This window comes from Staurois parvus, unplaced genomic scaffold (assembly GCF_062004578.1).
Source record: "Staurois parvus isolate SC_StPar_1 unplaced genomic scaffold, SC_StPar_1.0 ptg000282l, whole genome shotgun sequence".
Classification (NCBI taxonomy): Eukaryota; Metazoa; Chordata; class Amphibia; order Anura; family Ranidae; genus Staurois; species Staurois parvus.
The window spans coordinates 6,594,309-6,614,579 of NW_028318078.1; the positions used below are offsets into that span (position 1 = coordinate 6,594,309).

At 42.9% G+C, this 20,271-nt stretch overlaps 1 protein-coding gene across 11 annotated transcripts in view; it reads right to left on the bottom strand.

The window, feature by feature from the left end:
• Nucleotides 1-20,271, bottom strand: part of ERC2 (ELKS/RAB6-interacting/CAST family member 2) — a 1,463,345-nt gene that overhangs the window by 1,432,872 nt on the left and 10,202 nt on the right. The window lies entirely within an intron of this gene.

Genomic DNA, 20,271 nt, shown 5'->3' on the forward strand with positions numbered 1-20,271 from the left:
GGCTGAAAAAAATGAATCCGGAAGGAAGACCAGGAAAGGATGGACATGCTGACAGAGCAGTGCTGGAAGGCTTCCTTTGATGGGTAAATCTGTCATAATGTACTAATATGTGGCGCACACTAGTACATTATTGTTATACACCACCCTGGGGTCATTAAAATGAAAAAACGTTAGCAGGGTTTAATTCCGCTTTAAAAGTATTTTATGAAAAGTCTATACATTTCCTTTAAGATAACCTTTCTAGCACTCAGTGTCTGCAATAAACAATCACCACTCACTTTACTAGGTACACCTATTCAATTGAATAGTAACACACATTGCTAATCAGCCAATCAAATGGCAGCAACTTAGGCATCTAAATGTGGTGAATACACCTTGCTGAAGTTCAAACCGAGCATCAGAATGGGGAAGAAAGGGGATTTAAGAGACTTTGAAAATGGCATGGTTTTGGTGCCAGACGAACTGGTTAGGGTATTTAAAAAACTGCTAATCTACTGCGATTTTCATGCACAACCATCTCTAGGGTTTACACAGAATGGTCTGAAAAAGAGAAAATATCCAGTAAGTGGCAGTTGTGTGGACAAAAATGCCTTTTTGATGTCAGAGGATAATGGGCAGACTGGTTGCTGCGACATTCAGATGGTAGGGTCAGAATTTGGTGCAAACAACATGAAAGCATGGATCCATCCTGCGTTGTATCAATGGCTCAGGCTGGTAGTGGTGTAATGGTGTGGGGGGATACTTTCTTGGCACTACCAAGGTGTACCTATTAAAGTGGCCAGTGAGTGTATTTGATGAGTACTCTGCCTTTCTATGTATCACTCGGGATTTTCCCCCTACTGTTTTATTTTCTAATTTTCTAGTATCTTTTCTGGCTCCTCTGCCCCCTTTACATTTTATTGGATTTCCACAGGGAATCTGTACACAATGCAGACCTATGTATACAGATGAAAGCGGTTACCAGAATTACCTTACCCTGACTATAACTGCCAGTGGTGCAGAGTACAGCTCAGAGCAGCCGCCGGAGATGCAGTGAATAAAAATTTGAAGTCTAAGATTAGCCCGGAGCACTTTAGAAAAAAATTATAATCAAACAATATGTAATACAAGCCTAAGGTAACTTGATAACAAGATCTAAGATTTATATCTAAATGAAATGGATGAGCACATTCCATTAGTAACCAAACCACCAGGGTGTCACCAGAACAGGAAGTACAGAGAATCTCCCTAATGAGAGCAAAGACAACAAATGAAATGTAACTCCACCCAACTTTATTCAAAAATGTATAAAAAAACTTTTTTTGGAATTAGACATCTCAGCATCTTTCATACGGGCAGCACAGTGGCTAAATGGTTAGCACTTCCGCCTGGCAGTACTAGGGTTGTTGGTTCAAATCCCAGCCACGGCACCTCCTGCCTGCAGTCTGCATGTTCTCCCTGTACCTGTGTGGGTTTCCTCCGGGTACTCCAGTTTCTTCCCACACTTCAAAGACATGCTGGTAGGTTAATTGGCTCCTCTCTAAATTGGCCCTAGTATGTGTATGTATGAATGTGAGTTAGGGACCTTAGATTGTACACCCCTTGAGGGTTAGGGACTGATGTGAATGTACAATATATATGTAAAGCGCTGTGTAAATTGATGGTGCTATATAAGTACCTGAAATAAATAAAAATCTCAGCATTGCTGAAATCCTACATTGAGTGTGTACAGCTTAGTGTACATTGCCGGAGTACATTGTAGAAAAAAATGCTTTACATATGTAAATGTATCTAGTCATGTTTCAGCACATCAAGTGCTTGGTCATAAATTCATGTCAATGGCCATAATAAGAATTTATTCTGGCCACTGAAATGAATTAACACTCAAGTGCTTGATGCGCCTAGCGTTGCATTACTGTGCATTTATATGGGTTTACCAGCGTCAAACTTTTTTTTCTACCAAAACGCTGCTGCTCTGGGATGCACTGGCAGGTTTTTTTTTTCTGCCTCTAAACGTCTATCTGTGCATGGACACACTGACTAACATGGAGGGGCATTTAGAGGCAGGAAAACAAAATACCAGATGCCCCTAAAAGCAGCATTTTGGTATGCTCAGTATGCATGAAGCATGAGTGCTCATTTCTATCTAGGGGCTGCAGCTTTTATTTACCTTATCCTCCCCTCCTCTAGCAGATGGCCCACCCCTATGCTATGGCAATAAATTGCCCCTTGAAGTCCCCATGTCCAATGCAGGGCTATGGTCAACGCATCTGTCCTGATGATGTTGGAGGATGGGAAAAAAAAAAAAAGAAAAAAGTTGGATGGGATTTTATAGGCATTACAAAAAAGACAATGTAATAAAATGCATCATATTTTATTGTATACAAATATAATTAAAAACAGACCAAAGGTCTCTATATATCACACCATGCATTATAAAACTTCACATTCATCAGTCCACAAAGGGAGTTATATTAAACCCCTGCTTGTAAGTGGTATCCCAACACATTTCAGCTTATTTAGGGGGTCCATGAAAAAGAGTAATTAATATTGTAGAAACTACGAATTTTCAACAACCCCCTTAAGAAAGACTGACTACATTGAAATGCATTGGGGTACCTAAAAGTGATGTTTTATAATGAATGGTGTGATGTACTGAGACCTTTGCTCTGTTTTTAATTATACTTGTATACCATCAAATATGATGTATTTTATTCCACTGTCTTTTTAATAGTGCCTATAAAATTTCATCCAGCTTTTTTTTTCTTTTTTTCTTTATACAAGATTAAGGAATGAGGCACTAACACAATATGAGGAACATGGATTAAATCTGCCATAGATGATGCGATTCCCCCATCAACACAATCAGTGTTGATGGGGGAATCTCTCCCACACAATCAACACAGTCAGTGTTGATGGGGGAATCTCTCCCACACAATCAACACAGTCAGTGTTGATGGGGGAATCTCTCCCACACAGTCATTGTGTTCTCCCGGTGGGAGGGAGGAGCTGTCAAAAGAACACAATGATTAGTGCTAGTGGCTATAGCCACTGGAAATAATAAAGTGCAAAATCCGACAGGCTGGTTGTACCCAAGTCATACAATTGATTTGGGTAAAATCAGCCTGCCCTTAGATGGTTAAAATCTCAGCTGGTCCCTGCTGAACTAGCTGAGCTTTGAACCATCTAAGGGTGGCGTAACTATACTTTTTGATGCTAGAGGACCAGGGGCGGACTGACCATTTGGAAACTTGGGCACTGCCTGAGGGCCCGGGGTCAGTATGGGGCCCCATAAGATGCCCCTGGTACCTTTTTCATAGGATTTTTAAGTTTGGGCAAGGACCAGGGGCAGACTGACCATTTGGAAACTCGGGCACTGCCCGAGGGCCCGGGGTCAGTAGGGGGCCCCATAAGATGCCCCTGGTACCTTTTTCATAGGCTTTTTTGAGTTTGGGCAAGGACACAGGGGCCCCATGATCCCCTATTGCCCAGGGGCCCCATGAGTTGTCAGTCCGCCCCTGTAGAGGACCTTAGACGACCAAAGCATGGGCTGTGGGGACCATTCTAGAAGCTCAGAAGAGCCTGCAGGAGCAGAGGATTCATTAGGTAAATCTACTTTACCAAACCCCTTAGGAAGAAATGTGCATTTAACCCTTGTATTGCAGGAGCAGCCCCACTGCAAGGGAGAATTTTTAGGTTTCCTGGAGTTCAACTTTAAAGTTACTACTTAGCTTAAAGAATTTTTGACTCGAAGCGGCACAAAAACATTCCAGAAAAGGAAAATATATATTCAGTGATTTATTCCTGTGCCAGTTCTAAGTATTCCCGAAGCTCATCCAGCGTTAAATAATCATGTGCTTTCCAGCAAGGACAGAAGATAAGTGTGTCTGATTAGAACATTTTCCGCATTATGGAACTGGAGAATGAATGAGGAAAGAGCTGGCAGTGGACTTTACAAACAAAAAAAAACGTTTATTTTACAAAAAGTCTGCCACTGGAAGATTGAAACGAATCTCGCAGCCTGCATGAATGGCTCATTATAATGGATGAATGATTTGATGAACATACTTTATAGAACTAAAGAGAAGGAAAGGTTTACCATACAAACCAGACTCCAGATGTCATTTGTTCTAATGTATCTTTGAAATGACAATCAATAATATAATACCATCTGACTTTATCTTTCCTATACTTTCAGGGCCCATTCACAACATGCTCCTTGCCCAACACAGCCCCAACACCTAGACAAGGTAATTTGCCCTGTGTTCTATTAGTTCTGTTCACAGCACAGTGCTGCATTGGTGTGCGTTAGAAAAAAGGGGGATGGGCTGTACTTTTTTATACTAATCACAACCATCTGCATTAATCTGAATTAAGAGCAATATAATGTCAATTTGTGCCATTTCAATAAAGTTGAAAAAAATGGATTTTTGTTACTCACCGTCAATCTTTCTCTGAGTTCATTGATGGCCACAGCTGTTCTTTTCTTGACCATAGGGTTTATTGCGCCCCCTAAAGGAGTAGTAAGAAATATATCACCAACAAATCAAGGAATCTCCAAATGGGTCCAAAACTTTATTAGGTGGTCACATCATATTACAAAGCAATGTTTCAAAACCAAACAGGGCCCCTTCATCAAGCATGTGATGCCTGATGAAGGGGCCCAGCATGGTTCTGAAACATTGCCTCTGTAATATGATGTGACCGCTGAAAAAAAAGCTTTGGACTGGTTTGAGGAATCCCTGGTGTGCTGATGGCATATTTCCTACTTTGAATGTCTACGGTTTCCAGCCAGTGGTTGCTGCAGTAGCCACCGACAGCCATTTCCAGGAACGTGTAGACTATATCTACAGGAGTAGGATACTAGGCAGAAAAAGAACACAGCACAACCTACAGCCAGTCCTAGCTGGAATAAACCCCTTCTCTGCAATAGGCAAAACAGTCACAAATCAGTGTCAGAAGTACAAGCTCCAAAAAATAGGGCCATCAATAGTGTCCATCAATGAACTCAGAGAAAGAGATTTTACTGTAACAAAAATCCTATTTACTCTTCGTTGACAAACACAGTCGTTCTGATTCTTGACCATTGGGAGGTTCCAAAGCAGTAAATCAAGAAGGAGAGGGCAAACCAAAAACAAGGGGAAAAAAGCTATGGAACCACAAGTCCCAGCAGGGAATTAGGTCTTCACTGCTGAAACACTAAACAGAAATAACTGGCTTGCCTATAGCATAGAGGAGGTTAAAACCAGGTAGAACTGTCCATAGGCGCTGCTGTGTTCTTCTGCCTAGTGTACTACTCCTGTGGGTGGCGCTATACACCCTATGGTCAAGAATCATAAGAGCTGTGTTTATCAATGATAGTAAGGGCTCGTTCACACTTGGCTGTTTTACCAATGCTTGCCAAACGCCCCTATAGTGTTTGGCAAGCGTTGGTCTGGCGTTTGCGAAGCGTTTTTTAATGCTCGGCAAATGCTCCGGTTTAGCGGCGGTTGCTAGAAGTTTGCCGAGCGTTAATAACGCCCCATAAACGCCTATAATGCAGTTTGAGTGGTGTTACCGCTCTGCAAACGCCCCGCAACCGCACCGCAAACGCCGGCCGGGCGTTTGCGGAGTGGCACCATTGACAAAAATAGGAGGCTTCAACGCCTCCTGACTCGACCAGATACGTCCGTTTTGCCGCGACACAAACGCTCCCGTTAGAACAGCACCATGAGCTGTAATGTGCAGAATTGGCAGAGGCGTTTGGGAAGCGGTAAAAACGCTTCCCAAACGCCTCTCTGCCGCCTGCACACAACGCTAATGTGAACGTAGCCTTAGGCTCCATGTACACTGCAGCTGATAAACTCACGTTTAGGAGCTTTTCTGTGTATTTTTCAGCAGCCCCTGAACTCTCCCTAATGTTTTCCTATGTGTCCATGTACACTGTCATTTACAGGCAGCTGAGTTTACAGTCGTTTTTTTGAACGCACCAAACTTGTGTTCAGGAGTAATTTTATCAGTGCTTCAAATGCCAAATGCAGCTAACCGCGTTTATAAGTGTTTGGAATTTTATTTTTTAACTCTTCCATTTCCAGATGCTGTCCAGAGCCTTTTTTCATCATGAAAAATGCATGCAAAGCATTTTCCCAGTACACAAATGGACCTGGTACACCACACTTTGAGGTTTTGCATGAAAGAAAATATGTTAGACACTGCTGCAATAATTTCTGCACAGAAATGAGCTGGAACACATCCAAACACCACAAAAAAAAAGACAGCTAATCACAACAAATACTGCTCTCTCTGCTTCTGCTCTCTCTATTTCTCTCAGAATGTCTGAAATAGTTAATTTTTTATTGTTTTTCAGTACATTCTGGGCATTTTGGAAGGTCTCCTGAGGTTATCTTTAAAAAAACGCTTCTAAACGCAGATGCTCATAAACACGGTATGCAAACGCGGCTAAACAGACTTTTTTTAACCTACGTTTTCCAGCAGTCAGTTCCCATCGTTCAGAAGTGTCCCGTGTACATGGAGCCTAAGAGAAAAAGTAAGCAATGCTCCCTTCAGATTGCACACCAGCGGCCGAGGTATAACTGCTGATGTAAAGCCCTTGGCCAAAATTCAAACCTATTCAATAAAGCCCCTTGCGATTCAACAATAAACACAAAGTCTGGCGGTCCAGAGCAACCAATCAGGTTTCGCTTTGAAAGTAGACGTGAACCCTAAATGGATGATATTGCTAAAACACTGCATACCATAAGCAATTGTAATGGTTTTTGATTTACAAAGTATTTCTTTCACCTTTTTGGATCCTTTTATGTTCTTCAGTGCTGCTAATCTCCTTTAGGACTGTCTGCAGTCACTTCCTATTGACAAGAACTTGCTCCAGCAGTGGCTACACAGTATTTCTCAAGATCGATATCCAGATGGTGCAATAGAAAAACATGCCTGTGCGATGTGTACTGCCACTTGTAGTCTCCATATAGAGAGAGCATATGGCAGGGTGACAATGCAAGAGCAAATGTAAGACATAGTTGTCACCCTATAATAGGAAATGCCTGAACAAGGATCCTCATAGCAGTTGCACAAGGTATTACTTTAATGAAAGCTGCAAAAATTTAAAAAGAAAAGAAAAACTCTTTTGGACTTACATAAATATTTTAACTGTATACAAGCTTATAGGTGCATTTTTCACGCATGTTCGCGCTACAAGCATAGGGCAGCCCAATCATTTAAATAGGCTGCCCTACACGCGACAAACACAATACATTAGGTCATGTACCTTTTTGGGCGTTAAGCCTTGCATGGGTTCTAAACCTAAGGAAGGGAGAAGCAGCGCCATTTAAGTTTCGCAATAAGTCAAATAATTTATTTCATCTCAAAAACTGCCAATTTCTGAGATGCAATAAATTATTTGACTTATTGCGAAACTTAAATGGTGCTGCTTCTCCTTTCCTTAGGTTTTTACCAGAGTCCCTTCTAGCTCTTTGTGAATCAGATGCCGCTGAATCAAGCACTTTTGGACTATTATTTGGACTTTAATCATTCTTTTGTGTCTTTATTTACTTGCCTTAATGTCAAATACGCAGACCAGCCTCACCTAAAGGGTGCCAAACATATTTCCTGTTATGATTGGTTACTAACCACTTGCCTGCCGGGCACTTATACCCCCTTCCTGCCCAGGCAAATTTTCAGCTTTCAGCGCTCTCGCACTTTGAATGACAATTGCGCGGTCATGCAACACTGTACCCAAACAAAAAATGTTATCTTTTTTTTAGATATATAGAGCTTTCTTTTGGTGGTATTTAATCACCACTGTTTTTTTATTTTTTACTAAACAAACTAAAAGACTGAAAATTTTAAAAATAAATAAAGTTTTGTTCTTAGTTTCTGTTATAAAATTTTGTAAAGAAGTAATTTTTCTCCTTCACTGATGTGCGTTAATGAGGCTGCAGTGAAGGGCACTGATAGGGTGCACTGATGGGCACTGATAGGCGGCACTGATGAGGAGGCACTGATAGGTGGCACTGATGGGCATTGACAGGCATCACTGGTAGACATTAGCAGGCATCACTGATGGGCACTGAAAGGCAGCACTTATTTATGGCACTGATAGGCGGCACTGACGGGCACTGATAGGCGGCACTGATTGGGACTGTTAGGTGGCACTTACGGGCACTAATAGGTGTCACTGATGGGCACTGATAGGCAGCACTGACTGGCACTGATTGGTGACACTGATAGGCAGAACTGACTGGCACTGATAGTTGGCACTGAAAGGCAGCTCTGATGGGTACTAATATGTGGCATTGATGTGCACTGGTAGGCACTGATATGTGGCATTGATGTGCACTGATGGGCACTGGTATGTGGCATTGATGGGCGCTGACAGGTGGCATTGATGGGCACTGACAGGTGGCATTGATGGGCACTGACAAGTGGCACTGATGGGGCTACACTGATCATCAGGGCACTGATCACCAGTGCCCTGAATGATCAGTGTAGATGTCCCCTCTGAGGAATGCCGATAGCCAGCATTTCCTGTTTACATGCAATCAGCTGTGATTGGACACAGATGATCACATGACAGAGCCTGTGTCATCAGCTCTTTACTGTGATCGGTGACCCACTGTGTCCCAGGGACACAGTGCACCACCGATCGCCATGCACCCCCGGGGGTGCGCATGCACAGTTAGAGTGGGAGGATGTCATATGATGTCCTCCCAGAACGAGAGAGAAACCGCCCGCCCAGCATTTCCTTATATGGCAGGTGGGAGTCGGTCAAACGACGTTTTGACATGTCTGCTTGCCACGTGTCTGCTTGCTGTGGTTGGGCTGTCATTAACAATGAACGGCATTGCAAATGTGACTCACATTTTCTGAGTATTTCTTGATTGCTTGCACAAACGGTGCTTTTGCGCACGTTCATAAAACATGCAAGGGATAGGGCTCCACCAATCACGAACACTCCTAACTCTGTTGCTACACTGATGCTGTCATAGATTCAGTATGGTAGACGCCAGTGGGGTTCATTTACTAAAAGTGTAAAAGCTGTTCATTGGGAAAGTAATATAAATACTTATAAATAAGATGTGTTCATTTTAAATACCTTATCATGTGCAAGGAAAATTAAAAAAAAAATCAGTATTGTTACTTGATTACTTTATTTAAAGTGTTACTATACCCACAGCAGTAAAATCAGTCTGTACATGCATTAAAGCATGCTTGTTATACTCACTGTGGAAACTAAGGGATTAATCCTCTACATTGTGTAAAAAGGCTGTTTGTTCCTGTCTTCTGTGATCCTCCCCTTCTTCCACGGTGCCCAATCCACCTGCTGATAGTACAGAGCCTTAGGAGGCACTCTGCACATGCTCAGTTTAGTGTGTATTGCTATAGTTTTTTTTCTAGGGGAGGGTGCTTGTGATCAGCACAGAGGTAAACAGCACTGTCCAGACAAAGGGTCAGGGGTTATGCAGCCTCATAGGACAGCCAGAGCAGATTAGAAACCCCTCCTACAAGATTAAAGTGTTATTAATCCCATAACAGTAAAATCAGTCTGTATATGCAGTAAAGTATGTTTGTTGTACTCACTATGGAACCTAAGGGGTTAATCCTCTACATTGTTTAAAAGGCTGTTTTATCCTGACTTCTCTGATCCTCCCCTTCTTCCAGTGTCCCCCTCTTATCTCCTGATAAGACATATTTCGTGGAGACACTCTGCACATGCTCAGTTTGGTGTGGATTGCTAGAAAGGTTTTTTTTTCGGGAGAGTGCATGTGATCATCACAGGGTCAATCAGCACTGTCCAGACAAAGGACAGGGGGTCCTCCTAGAGCAGAAAGAAAACTCCTCCTACAAGTTTTAACCAGTGCTCTGCTGCCCACTGATAGAAGTCACAAGACTGCTCTAACTGCTGATGAGAAAAGGTATTTAGCAGTTTATATTTACTAAAATAATTGCACTTCCATGTTCTGTGGGAGACCAGATATAGTGAATTTTTTCACATATATGTAAAAATCTGCATTTTTTTGCTAGAAATCTACTTAGAATCTCCAAACATTATATATTTTCTGAAAGCAGGGGATTTGGAGAATAAAACGGTGGTTGTTTTAATTTTTTATGTCACACAACATTTGCGCAGATGTTTATCAAAGGTAAATTTTCAGGAAAAATTACACCTAAACGCATTTTAGTGCACACAAACAAAATATAATACCCAAATTTTTTGGTAAAATATAGAAAATGTGTTGCGGCGAGTAAATAGATGCCAAACATGTCAAGAGTCAAAATTTTGCATGGCTGTGAAATGGCGATAAACTATGACACCTAAAAATCTCCATAGGCAATGCTTTAAAAGCCTTTACTGGCTGCCAGTTTAGAGTTATATGTGAGCTCTAGCTCTAGAATTATTGTTCTCACTCTGATATTTGCTGAGATAGCTCATATGAGTGCTGCAATCTCTGTTTACATATGTGCGCTGGGCCTATGTGCGTGCTTGCATTTGCCCGTGAGCATGAGAATATGAGGGCGCTTACATTTTTTTAATTTTATTATTTATTTTATTTAAATGTACTTTTTTACATCATTTTATTCGAATAAACTTTATTGCTTTCACAAGGGATGAAAAACATCATAGCTTTGCCCTCCGGTAGCAGCCAGTAAACAAAGAGCAGAAACAGAAAGTGACAAAATCCTCTATGCTTCCGGCTTCATCTGCCACACAGGAGGGGGGAGGAAGATATATACACACTGTTCCAAATTATTATGCAAATTCTATTTAAGTGTCACAAAGATTAACCACTTGCCACCCAGCCACTGTAGAAATACGGCGGCACGGCTGGGCAAAAGTATGTCTTAAAACGCGCTTTTGCAAAACAGGTAGGGGGCGCGCACGAGGCGCGCCGCCGCTGCCCTACCTGCTCCCGGCCGCGGGTGTCAGTCGCCGGGTCACGGCCGGTCATTACCAGCTGTGTCCAACCGATTAGCGGCAATCACTGACAGAGAGCAGGGCTGCAGTAGCTCTGCTTTCTGTCAGTTCCCTGACAGCTCCTGACACGCTGATTGGGAGAGAAGAGTTTATCTCTCCCGATCAGCGTGTCCCCGTGCAGTACACACCCCCGCCCCCTAGTAAAACACTCCCCTCACACAGTTAACCCTTTCAGTGAATAAAAAAGTTAACCCCTTCCTCCCCAGTGCCATTAGTACAGTGTCAGTGTTTTTTTTTTTGCACTGATCACTGTATTGGTGTCACTGGGGATGTCAGTGACCCCAAGTCAGTTCCCCCCCAGTGTCAGAATGTCCGCCACAGTCCTGCCATAAGTCGCTGATCGCCGCCATAAGTCACTGATCGCCGCCATAAGTCGCTGATCGCCGCCATTATTAGTATGAAAAAAAAATTAAAAATCCGAGTATCTTTCCCGCCATTTGTAAATGCTATAACTTTCACGTAAACCAGGGGTCTTCAAACTTTTTAAACAGGGGGCCAGTTCACTGTCCCTCAGACCGTTGGAGGGTCGGACTATAGTTTAAAAAAAGAAAACTATGAACAAATGCGAACACAGTACAGGAAATGACCAGAGACTGCGGACATACAACGGCGGCAGGAATACTGAGCCAGCCGCTCCATAAGACGCACAGACATTTCCCCCCAAGTGTGTCTTATGGAGCGAAATAGTGCCCCATCATTGGTGTCAGTGGGAGGAATAGTGCAACATCATTGGTGTCAGTGGGAAGAATCGTGCCCCATCATTGGTGTCAGTGGGAAGAAACGTGCCCTATCATTGGTGTCAGTGGGAAGAAACATGCCCCATCATTGGTGTCATTGGGAGGAATAGTGCCCCATCATTGGTGTCAGTGGGAGGAATAGTGACCCATCATTGGTGTCAGTGGGAAGAATAGTGCCCCATCATTGGTATCAGTGGGAGGAATAGTGCCCCATTATTAGTGTCAGTGGGGGGAGGAATAGTGCCCCATCATTAGTGTCAGTGGGGGGAGGAATAGTGCCCCATCATTAGTGTCAGTGGGGGGAGGAATAGTGCCCCATTGTTGATGTCAGTGGGGGGAGGAATAGTGCCCCATCGTTGGTGTCAGTGTGGGGGGGGGATAGTGCCCCATCATTGGTGTCAGTGGGAGGAATAGTGTCCCATCATTGGAGTCAGTGGGAGGAATAGTGCCCCATCTTTGGTGTCAGTGGGAGGAATAGTACGTCATTGGTGTCAGTGGGGGGGAATAGTGCCCCGTCATTGGTGTCAGTGGGGGGGAATAGTGCCCCGTCATTGGTGTCAGTGGGGGGGAATAGTGCCCCGTCATTGGTGTCAGTAGGGGGGGGGATAGTGTCCCAACATTGGTGTCAGTGGGAGGAATAGTACCCCATCATTGGTGTCAGTGGGGGAAGGAATAGTGTTCCATCGTTGGTGTCAGTGGGGGGTGGAATAGTGCCCCATCGTTGGTGTCAATGGGGGGGAGGAATAGTGCCCCATCTATGGTGTCAGTGGGGGGGGGAATAGTGCCCCATTGTTGGTGTCAGTGAGGGGAGAAATAGTGCACCGTCATTGGTGTCAGTGGGGGGGGATAGTGTCCCAACATTGGTGTCAGTGGGAGGAATAGTACCCCATCATTGGTGTCAGTGGGGAAATGAATAGTGTTCCATCGTTGGTGTCAGTGGGGGGTGGAATAGTGGCCCATCGTTGGTGTCAATGGGGGGGGGGGAATATTGCCCCATCGATGGTGTCAGTGGGGGGGAGGAATAGTGCCCCATTGTTGGTGTCAGTGGGGGGAGGAATAGTGCACCATCACTGGTGTCAGTGGGAGGTGGAATCAATGATGGGGCACTATTCCTCCCACTGACACCAATGACACTTAACTTGCTGACCCCTGCTCCAGCATGGTGCTGCTGCTGCTGCCAGCATAACTGGTTGCAGCAGCACCATCAGCATGGCACACTTACCTGTCAGCTGTCCTTCTTCACTCTCCCTCACTCGATGTTTGCGGGGCCGCTCGGCTCCGCCTCCTCGCAGGTGATTGGCCGCCTGTGTGCCTTTCCTGAGCTACAGTTCTGGCACCCAATCACCGGTGAGGAGGCGGAGCCGAGCGGCATGAGTGAGGGAGTGGCCGGAGTGATTGAAGGAGCAGCGCTTCCTGGACTGGATCGTCGTGGAACTGGGACTGGAGCCGGTAAGGTACAGCAGCCCGCTGCCCACCCCTGTACTTAGTGTCCCTTTCTCGTGAAAAATACGCCCCTGCTGGCGAGCCGGATAAGTGGCCTCAGCGGACCGCATGTGGCCTATGGGCCGTAGTTTGAGGACCCCTGACGTAAACCAATTAATTTACACGTATTGGGTTTTTTTTTTAGCAAAGACATGTCGCAGAATGCATTTTGGCCGAAATTTATGACGAAATTTGATTTTTAAATTTTTTTTACTGGACATGTTTTATAGCAAAAAGTCCAAAATATTGTTTTTTTTTCCTCAAAATTGTCAGCCTTTTTTTTTTATAGCGCAAAAAATAAAAACCGTACAGGTGATCAAATACCACCGAAAGAAAGCTCTATTTATGTGAAAAAAAGGACAGAAATTTCATTTATGTACCGTATTGCATGACCGCGCAATGGGCCGTTAAACTAGCGCAGCGCTGTATAGCAAAAAAATGGCGTAAATTGCAGTATCTATACCATAGTTTGTAGACGCTATAACTTTCACACAAAGCAATCAATATACACTTATTGGGATTTTTTTTACCAAAAACATGGAGCAGAATATATTTTGGCCTAAATTTATAACCAACTTTGAGTTTACTATATATTTTTTATAGCTGAAAGTAAAAAATATACTTTTTCTTTAAAATTTTTCATCTTTTTTTTGTTTATAGCGTGAAAAAAAGCACACAGGTGATCAAATACCACCGAAAGAAAGCTCTATTTGTGTGAAAAAAAGGACGTAAATTTTGTTTGGGTGCAGCACTGCATGACTGCGCAATTATCAGTTGAATTAGTGCAGCTCCGAGTAGCAAAAAGAGGCCTGGTCATTAAGGGGTGGTAAATCCACAGGAGGGCAAGTGGTTAAATATTTAGTTTTTCAGTTTAACTCATGGATGGCATTGTGTGTCAGGGCTCTTTTGATCACTGAAAACAATCTCGGACACCTGTGACAATTAGATTGGCCAGTCAGCCCAATTTAAGGAAAAACTACTAAAGGAGGGTGTTCCACATTATTAAGCAGAGCACCATTTTCAAGCAATATGGGGAAGAAAAAGGATCTCTCTGCTGCCAAAAAGAGTGAAATAGTTCAATGCCTTGGGCGAGGTATGAAAACATTAGATATTTCACGAAAACGTAAGCGTGATCATCGCACTATTAAGAGATTTGTGGCTGATTCAGAGCACAGACGGGTTGGTGCAGATAAAGGCACATTGAGGAAGATTTCTGCCAGATCCATGCATCGGATCAAGAGAGCAGCTGCTAAAATACCATTACATAGCAGCAAACAGATATTTGAAGCTGCTGGTGCCTCTGGAGTCCCACGGACATCATGGTGTAGAGTCCTCCAGAGTCTTACAACTGTGCATAAACCTTCTATTCGGCCACCAATAACCAATGCTCACAAGCAGAAACGGCTGCATTGGGCAGAAAAATACATGAAGACTAATGTTCAAACAGTCCTGTTCACTGATGAGTGCCGTGCAACCCTGGATGGTCCAGATGGATGGAGTAGTGGATGGTTGGTGGATGGCCACCCTGTTCCAACAAGGCTGCGACATCAGCAAGGCGGTGGTGGAGTCATGTTTTGGGCCAGAATCACGGGAACAGAGCTGGTCGGCCCCTTTAGGGTCCCCAAAGGTGTAAAGATGACCTCTGAAGAGTATGTGGAGTTTATGACTGACCACTTTCTTCCCTGGTACAGAAGGAAGAACTATGCTTTCCGTAATAAAATCATCTTCATGCATGACAATGCACCATCTCGTGCTGCAAAGAATACCTCTGCATCAATGGCTGCTATGGGGATAAAAGGAAAGAAAGTCATGGTGTGACCTCCATCCTCCCCTGACCTCAATCCTATTGAGAACCTTTGGAGCATCCTCAAGCAAAAGATCTATGAGGGTGGGAGGCAGTTTACATCCAAACAGCAGCTCTGGGAGGCTATTCTGACATCTTGCAAACAAATTCAAGCAGAAACTGTCCAAAAACTCACAAGTTCAATGGATGCAAGACTTGTGAAGCTGCTATCAAATAAGGGGTCCTATGTTACAATGTAACGTGACCTGTTAAAATGTTTAAAAAGTTAAAATGTTGTTAAAAGTTTGATTGAAATAGCTTTTGATTTCAGTAAATATGCTGCAAACAACAAATGAAAATTTTCAGTTCTTTACAACCTATAAAGTGTTTTGAAACTTACTGTGCGTAATAATTTGGAACAGTGCATTGTAAGTTTTTTATGTTTAAAAAAAATCCTGTTATCACTAAGAGGTTTGTTCAATAAAATTTGAATTGTACTCTTAATAGTTGATAACATGAGAATTATGCTGACTGTTATTTACATCAATTATTTAGGTAAATGAGAAAAATATCATTTGCATAATAATTTGGAACAGGGTATATATATTATATATATAATATTGGCACCCCTGCATTTCTGTCAGAAAATGCACCACTTTGCCCAGGAAATCATTGCAATTACAAATGTTTAGGCATTCTCATGTTTATTTCTTTTGTTTGTGTTGGTATGACACAAAAAAGTGGTGACACTAAAAGCCAAATCTGACACATTCCATACAAAACCCCAAAAATGGACCGGACAAAATTATTTGTACCCTCAATTTAATATTTGGCCGCACACCCCTTAGAAAAAATAATTGAAATCAATTGTTTCCTGTAGCCATCAATGAGTTTCTTACACCTCTCCACTGGACTTTTGGAGCACTCTTCTTCCACCAACTGCTCCAGGTCTCTCAGATTGGAAGGGTTCCTTTCCCCAGCTGATTTTTTGAGATCTCTCCACAGGTGCTCTATGTGACTGAGATCTGGACTCATTGCTGGCCAGTTCATTACTCTCCAGCGCTTTGTCTGAAACCATTCCTGGGTGCTTTTAGACGTGTGCTTTGGTCATTGTCCTGTTGTAAGTCCCATGACCTCTGACAGAGACCCAACTTTCTGACACTGGACCCTACATTGTACCCCAGAATTATTTGGTAGTCTTCAGATTTCACAATGCCATGCACACGGTCAAGACATTCAGTGCCTGAAGCAGCAAAGAAACCCAAAAACATCAGTGAACCTCCACCATCTTTGACTGTAGGGACTGTATTCTTTTCTTTAAAGGCCTCGTTTCTTTTTCTGAATACAGCAGAATGATGGGCTTTACCAAAAAGCTGTAATTTTGTTCCATCTGTCCACAGAACATTCTCCCAAAAGGATTTTGGATTCCTCAGGTAAGTGTTGGCAAACTCCAATCTGGCTTTTTTATGTTTCTGTATCAGCAGTGAGGTCCTCCTGGGTCTCCTACCATAGCGTCCCTTTTCATTCAGATGGCGACGTATAGTGCGAGCTGACACAGTTGTACCCTGTGCTTGAAGGTCTGCTTGAATTTGTCTGGAAATTGATCGAGGTTCTTTATCCACCATTGGAACAATCTTTGATCAATTTTTTCTCTTTCGTTCACATCCAGGGAGATTAGCTACAGTGCCAGTGAGCTGTAAACCTCTTGACAATGTTGCGCACAGTGGACACAGGAACATTAAGATCTCTGGAGATGGATTTGTAACCTTCAGATTGTCCATGCTTTTAAACAATTTTTGTTCTCAAATCCTCAGGCAATTCTTTGCTGTTCTTTCTTTCTCTATGCGCCATGTGGCATAGAGACACACAACAGAAAGTTTGAGTCAATTTTTCATCATTTTAATTTGTTGTTGTTGGTGTGATTTCTATATTTTCAGCACCTGTTAATTACAAACTACAGGAGCATCACAAACTTGTAATGCAGTTATTTTTTACAATTTTGAGAAGGTGCCAATAATTTTGTCCAGTCCATCTTTGGACACAAACAAAAGAAATAAACATGAGAATGTCTAAACATTTGTAATTGCAACAATTTTATGGGCGAAGTGGTGCATTATCTGACAGAAATTCAAGGGTGCCAATATGTTTAGCTATGACTGTATATATGGCCTATGGGATGGAAGCAGTTAAATAAACACAGATTCACCTTCTTCTGATAAGACATATCGTGTGGAGTCACTCTGCACATGCTCAGCCTGTTGTATACTGCTAGAGAATGCATGTGATCAGCACAGGGCAATCAGCACTGTCCAGAGGTCAGGGGTTCTGTATCCTTCTAGAGCAGAAAGAAAACTCCTCCTACAAGCTTTAACCAGTGCTCTGCTGAACACTGATAGAAGTCACAAGACTGCTCTAACAGCTGATGAGAAAAGGTATTTAGCAGTTTATATTTAATAAAATAATTGCATTTCCATGTTCTGTGTACTGTGGGAGACCAGATATAGTGAATGCAGGGTCCTGGGTTTAGTAACACTTTAAAGCGGAGCTCCACCCAAAAGGGGTAGTTCCACTTTAAGCCTTTGTTCCCCGCTCCTCATAAAGGATTAGAACCTTTGGGGAACGGGGGGCGGAGTAGGTACCCGCTCCAACTTCTGCTGCGATTGCCTAGGCGATTGGAAGCAGAAGTTGTCCTCCTACCCACCCTCTCCGTAGTCTTCTGGGACACGTGACAGGTCCTAGAACACTACGGGGCCATTCACAAAGCGCAGCGCTTCTCGTGCATGCACAGTGGACACCTGGCTGTGAAGTCGCAAACTGTCACAGCCGGGGGCCCACATTGAAGATGCCAGTGCCAGGGAGAGAAGACGGCTGGTGAAACCAGCGGTTGTTAGGACACCACTGGACCGAGGGACAGGTAAGTGTCTGCATTTTAAAAGTCAGCGGCTAGAGTTTTTGTAGCTGCCGACTTTTTTTTTTCCAGGTGGAACTCCGCTTTACCCACTTGCCTACAGGGGCAATCTTTAAATGTTTCATATATATGTAAAAATCTGCATTTTCTGCTAGAAAATTACTTCCTGCAAACATTATATATTTCCTGAAAGCAGTGGACCAGATATAGTGAATGCAGGATCCTGGGTTTAGTAACACTTTAAGTGCCTGAGAATGGTGAGTTGCTGGTAATTGAAGAATCCCTGACTATTCTAATGAAGTTCTTCTATAAAATGGAGCCCTATGGACTTTGAGCTTCTAATCCTTTCAGACATGAAACACTGAAAGTGTGCAGTATGACTGCAGATTTTGCACTATGCAATTTTAGTAAATAAAAACCCTATGCAACTTCATGTAACTGATGTCAATGCAAGTTGCAATGAAGTTGCACAAAAATAGTGCAGGAACTTTTTTCAAAGTCACTGTGACTTGAATCGCACCAATTTGAATGGTTCAATTGCTGCTAATGGGGTGCGACTCAATCTTTGAACTCTCACATCGCACTGGTGTGGACCAGGGCTATAGAATACACACATCTGCTATTTATCACCTGCCTGTAGGCAGTCTGTATTTTAGTAGTGTACAAAATAACAATGAGGGGAACTCTGCACTGGCAAGTAAACTAAGGCTCCATGCACACGGGACACCTCTGAATGATGGAAACTGACTGCTGGAAAACGTAGGTTAAAAACCGGCTGTTTAGCCACGTTTGCATACCGCGTTTATGTGCGTTTGCGTTTAGAAGCGTTTTTTAAAGATAACCTCAGGCGACCTTCCAAAATGCCCAGAATTCACTGAAAAAAAGGAAAAAATTAACTATTTCACACATTTTGAGAGAAATAGAGAGAGCAGAAGCAGAGAGAGCAGTATTTGAGCAGTATGAGATTAGCTGTCATTTGTTTTTTTTTGTGGTGTTTGGATGTGTTCCAGCTCATTTCTGTGCACAAATTATTGCAGCAGTGTCAAACATATTTTCTTTCATGTGAAACCTCAAAGTGCGGTGTACCAGGTCCATTTGAGCACCGGGAAAACACTTTGCATGCATTTTTCAGGATGAAAAAAGGCTCTGGACAGCATCTGGAAATGGAACAGTTAAAAAAAAAACGCTGATCAAATCTACTCCTGAACGCAAGTTTTCTGCATTCAAAAAAAACGACTGTAAACTCAACTGCCTGTAAACGACTGTAAATGATGATGTGTACATGGACACATAGGAAAGCATTAGGGAGAGTTCAGTGGCTGCTGAAAAAAACGCTGAACAGCTCCTATATGTGAGTTTATCATCTGCAGTGTGCATGAACACTAAAAGTATCCAATGTATCAGTGTGGAAGTGTTCTGTCCTGAGCTCAGGAATGGAAATAAATTGTAACATTTCACCAGAAGGACAGCACACTAGAATGTTTTCTCGTGTGCATTTCGTTCTTCCTCTGGTGCACTGTCATGCCTGTTGCACACAATGAGAATATCGGATGAATGTCTGGTTTTTTTTTTTGCATGCTAGTCTCCATATCAAAAATGAAGAGGTTACTCAACTTACACAAATTCTCGTATGACTGAATAGAGTTTTGGAAGTGATGTCATGTATTGTATTTGTATTTTCAGACTACTGTACTGATTAAATGGAAATCGCACGATCTGGTACTGTACAAGAACAATTTTTGCGCTTGTCGCTTCGGTTATTGTCGCATGAACTGCCGTGATCAGCTCTTGAAAGCTGTGTACTAACAATCAGATTATTGTATGATCGCTCCTCGTAGGAACATTTTCTTACAATTTTCTTCTGGTGTGTATGGATCTTTAGCATGTACAAAACAAAATTGCAAAAAAACGCCACAAAAAACACTAAATTTAAGTGATAAACATAAATATTTAACGCAGTCAGTTGTTTTTTTAGTGAACTGCCTACTTTTCACATAAATACCGCATGAGTTATTTTAATGCAAAAAATCATGCGGTATTTATCTCTTGCATAGAGCAGCCCCAAAGGTGCTCTTGGCTCCTCCTCTTCTCAGTGCACTACCACGGGAAGCCACTTCCAATGGGGGCCCACCTGTGGACTAGCTCCCAAGTCGAGCTGTGTACATCTATAGACACACAAAGTGCAACTCGTCCCACTCACATTTTACAGAATTTAATTGACAGCAGCAAGCGCCAATGGCTGCCATGGCACTCCCCGAGTCCAGGAAGGAGACAGAGAGCAGCACTGCTGCTGGATCGAGTTTGGGCTCAGGTAAATATTTATGCATTCACTATATCCGCTCTCCCCAGACCCTGCATTCACTATATCCGCTCTACCCAGACCCTGCATTCACTATATCTGGTCTCCCCTGAC